Source organism: Hevea brasiliensis, chromosome 7 (assembly GCF_030052815.1).
Source record: "Hevea brasiliensis isolate MT/VB/25A 57/8 chromosome 7, ASM3005281v1, whole genome shotgun sequence".
Lineage (NCBI taxonomy): Eukaryota > Viridiplantae > Streptophyta > Magnoliopsida > Malpighiales > Euphorbiaceae > Hevea > Hevea brasiliensis.
The window spans coordinates 22,076,709-22,081,739 of NC_079499.1; the positions used below are offsets into that span (position 1 = coordinate 22,076,709).

General features: G+C 34.0%; 1 long non-coding RNA gene across 1 annotated transcript; it reads right to left on the reverse strand.

Moving 5' to 3' along the window:
- Positions 1-463: 463 nt before the first annotated feature.
- Positions 464-3,813, reverse strand: LOC131181665 (uncharacterized). Its single transcript, XR_009150160.1, has 3 exons — positions 3,686-3,813; positions 2,174-2,237; positions 464-547 (listed from the first exon to the last, which is right to left on the reverse strand). It is a non-coding gene; the product is annotated as an uncharacterized LOC131181665 (long non-coding RNA).
- Between the last annotated feature and the right edge of the window lie 1,218 nt (positions 3,814-5,031).

The following is a 5,031-nucleotide window of genomic DNA, read 5'->3' on the forward strand; positions in this document are numbered from 1 at the left end:
AATGAACTACGGAACTTCACCTACCGATAATTCATTAAGTACACTACAAGGGATTTTAAAACTATTTTCTTACATTTTGGAAGTGGTGAGCATTTTGATAGGAATTAAAATCATTTATTCAAAGCTTATAAACTAGTAAGAATTTTTGTCCATTTTAATTTTACCGCAAATTTTATAAAAATTTTGACACAGTTCTGTCTGTATTTTGAGAAAGCAGTTCTTCAAATACCTGTGAAAAACACTTCCAATAATTTTACACAACTCCCAACCACCAAATAATTTCAAGTCAACTCAAAATTTTGAAAACAAACCATTTCAAATAATTCCATCAACATAGTATGCACAAATTAAATTTATAGATATAAAATCCAAAAAAATAATATTATTACAATTTATTATACAACTACTCACTTTACATTGATACTTATGAAATTACAGTATTTACATCAAAATAATTGCAAGGGTATAAAACAATACCCGTACAAAAGGGATCAAGAAGTTCTTGTTAATCCCGCAGCTCACTCTGCTGCTTTCTCCTTGCTCTTATCTGCGACAGTAAATTAAACTATCACTGAGTATAAAAATACTCAGTGGTGCACAATAAAAATTTAAAATATAATACATAAATCATTCATTGACAAAACACAATTTAAATATTTCTCAAATTATCAAAACTCATAATAACACAATTTAGTCAAATAATTTAAGAAACACAGTATTGCCAATTCATACACAACTTAAGCCATGACATAAAATTTCCGATCAATGCCGTGTTGTACATCACGACAAAGCAATCTACAACCCCACTAATCGAAATCAATAAGGGAGGTGGCTAGCTAGCTAATGAGTACTCATCCGATCTGCAACCTCAACTGGTAAACCAGAGAGGGAGGAAAGACAACCTATCACACCTTACCCCTCCGTAAGGCATAACATGATCCCGTAGAATACTTAATGAACTACCGAACTTCACCTACCGATAACTCATTAAGTACCCTACAAGGGATTTTAAAACAATTTTCTTACATTTTGGAAGTGGTGAGCATTTTGGTAGGAATTAAAAACCATTTATTCAAAGTTTAAATACTAGTAAAAATTTTTGTCCATTTTAATTTTACATAAATTTTATAAAAATTTTGACAGAGTTCCCTCTGTATTTTGAGAAACCAGTTCTTCAAAGGCCTGTAAAAAGCACTTTCAAAAGTTTTCCACAACTCCCAATCTTCAATAAAACTCAAATCAACCCAATTCAAATCACTTCAAAGCAATTTCCACAATTTAATCAAATTTGGTCATCACAAAATTTTTAATACTTCATTAACCAGGCATAAAGCAGAAATTTCATATGTACAAATATTAAATTTACAGAAGCAAACCCAAAATAATATTATTACAATTTATTTACAACTGCTCAACTTTCATTGATACATACAACATTCCTATATTTACATCAAAATTATCTACAAGGGTATAAAATAATACCCGTACAACAGACTGGTGTAGTTTTCCAGTTAGTAGCAGCTCACTCTGCTGCCTTCTCCTTGCTCTTATCTGCGACAGCAAAATAAGCTATCGCTGAGTATAAAATACTCAGTGGTGCACAATAAAAAAATTAAAATGCTGTAAATAAATCATTCATTGCCAAACATACTTTAAACAGTTCTCAATCATATTTCACAAGTATCAAAGTTCATAATAACACCATTTTGTCAAATAATCTATTAAACACAGTTTAGTCAAACAATTTCATAACACAGTGTTGCCAAAGTCATACACAACTTAAGTCATGACACAAAATTTCCGATCAATGCCGTGTTGTACACCACGACAAAGCAATCTACAACCCCATTAATCGAAATCAATGAGGGAGGTGGCTAGCTAGCTAATGAGTACTCATCCGATCTACAACCTCAACTGGCAAGCCAGAGAGGGAGGAAAATAAACGATCTCAACCCCATAAATGGAGGAGGAATAATAAGTAACTGTCATGCTAAGTGTGAATCAAAAATTCGTTTCAAACATTTCATTCAAATATTGCATACAAAAATCAAATCAATTTCCAAAGTTACAATTTGATCACAAGGTGGCAACACAAAAGTTCATAAATTCATAATGCGTAATAAATCAATTTTTCAAGGATAAAATGCTTAAATAGGGTTTATTGTGCACAAACCTCAAGCGAGTCGTCCCTTAGCCTCGACTCGTTTCCTCGGGTTCCTTCCCGATATTCTTTTCAACTGAAACACAAAATTTTACAATGTTTCAGTACTAGAACTTAACATAAATCCCAAAATAAATTTTAACTTCGCATTTACCTATTTCTAACGTGTTAAATTCGACGTTCTCGAAATTTTGTGTTTTGGGTTACTATTCACTACATTATTTAAGTAAAATAGTTGACTTCCTAAGGCTTAATAGGAATGGGAACTCCAACTTCACCCACATACCACATTTTGGTCATTAAACTTGTTGGTTTTGGTCACTTTTTCAAAGCATATGTCATTTTGGCAAAATTGCCAATTTTCGATTTTAGTGCTTCGAAGTTGCACTGTTCCATTGGTCGATCTATTGTTGGAATTTGACAAAACTTCCTTCATAGAAAATGTTCCTTATTGTCTTAAGTGTATTCTCATTTTTGGATCACCTCAATCGGAGTTTTGTAGCTTAAGTTATGGCCAAAATAATTTCTTGTTCATGTGCCTTTATTCATCTTTGGTATTTTGGGTTACGCAGATTTTGATCCAACTTTGGTCAGTAATTTGATCAAGTTAAGTTCATTATTTTGTCTAACTTTCTTCATATGAAATGTTCTACTATGTCTTAGGTTTTCATCGGTTTAAGAATCGCCTAAATCAGAGTTTCCTAGAGAGAGTTATAGCCATCCAAACATTACTGCTCACATGAAAATCTGCAGAGTTGCAGGTTTGGTAACTCAACTTTGCTCAATAATTTGAATGGGTTAATGGCATAATTTGGGGTGATGTTCTTCATGAAAGTTTTAGATCTATATTTCCTCTAACCCCTGGCGAAATTTCAGGTCAATTTGACCTGTCTAACTCGAGTTATGACCAAATGAACAGTTACTGTTCATTTGGTCGATTTAATGCGATGTAGCTTTGCTCTCATTTCACTTTGGTCAATTGTTTCACCAAGTTTTGGTCAGTTTTTGGCCATGGTTCCTTAATGAAAATTGTGCTATTTTATGTCTATTTTCATCCCCAATTAGTGGTCTATCAATTGGACTTGTAAAATTTGAGTTTTGGTCCTTCAAAGTAGGTTTGGTCATTACGTGACATGACCATTTACCTCGAATTTAACTTAGTTTCCTATCATTCCCACACAAGTTATTTGGTCATAATTGACCATTATTTCACTTCACAATAGGTCCAACATGCCATTTATGCATTTCTCCAAATTTTGGTTCATAAACCCTAGTATTGAAAACCCTAACTCATCATTTTCATGCCTTTAACTACTTCTAATGGTTTAAATGTTAATCATTTAACTAAGTAAAGTTTCTAAACTCATTCAATTGCATCATATTCATGCAAACCATACTCCTCCCAAGCTGCCCGAAAATTCAGTTTGTTCTTCCCCATATTTTTATTTCATTTTAACACATTACAAACTAATTCAACAACTAATGATGCATTAAAAATGGAAGATAATAAGTTAACATGCTCACCTCTCTTTAATCCTCAAAACCCTATCTTTAGCTCCACTTTCTTCTTGTAATTCTCTTCTCAAATTGCAACTACAAGCTTTAAAGAAGTTCTTATGAGAGTTATTATGGTTGGGTAAGGAAAATTTAAGCTTAATGTAAGCTTAAAGAGAAAGTTTACATGAGGAATTTAGGGAAGCAAGTGGGCGACCAAAGGAAGAAGGAGCTAATTTAATTTTTTTGTTTTTATTTTATTTTCTTCATCTTTATCCCTTTTTGAAGACCAAAATTCCTAAATTAATAACATAAATAAATTAAGCCTTTATGCCATCATTCATGATGTCATCCCTTTGACTTTTCCATATTCTTTCTCTCTTTTTTTTTCTATTTATTTTTTTCTATTAGTTCTTTAATTTAATTCTCGATTTCGAAATTTTCTTTTCTCCGATTTTATTGGACAGTTAGGTCAGGAGTCAGCTCTCGGGGTCAATGACCAAATTGCCCCTCGCCGGTTCATCCCGGTTTGCAAATAATCCAATATTTCTTCCGGCTTCCTGACCTAATTATTTGACTGGCTTAACAGTTCTTTTTCGTGATTTTCTCTTTTCCACTGTGTTCATAAGGGTCCTAAGGACCGCAGCGTCACTTTTTACGGTTCGAAATTTGAGTTTAAAATGACTTCGCAGTCGTTCTAGAGGAGGTCACTCATCGCTGTGACTCTCGGCTCGTTTAACCTCTTATGTTCTGTTTTTCTTATTTATAGTTAACTAATTAAACATTACTAATTATTTGTGTTTATGGCTTTTCAAATTGTCTTAAGTGTGGTCCTAATCCCATTAATTGTCCGGACCGACACCGGTCACCGGAACAGTGAAATATACCAGGCTATGCAACGGGGGTGTTACAATTCTCCCCCCCTTAAATAAATTTCGTCTCAAAATTTTTACCTGGTATCAATCTTTGAACAGCTGTGGTTGTTGTCTCCTCATGTCCTCTTCTTGTTCCCAAGTAGCCTCTTGGCCCGAATGATGGTTCCACAGCACTTTTACCAACGGTATCTGCTTATTCCGTAGCTGCTTCACCTCATAAGCCAGAATCTTTATGGGTTCTTCTTCATATGTGAGGTCTGGATTCACTTCTATTTCTTCTACTGGTAGTACATGAGATGGGTCTGATCGGTACCTTCTCAACATAGACACATGGAAGACATTATGTATCTTCTCCAACTCTGGAGGTAGTGCCAACCAATATGCCAAAGGACCCACTCTTTCCAGAACCTCATATGGCAGATAAAGCGAGGACTTAGTTTCCCTTTCTGCGAATCTCATAATCCTCTTCCAAGGAGAAACCTTGAGGAAAACTTTCTCACC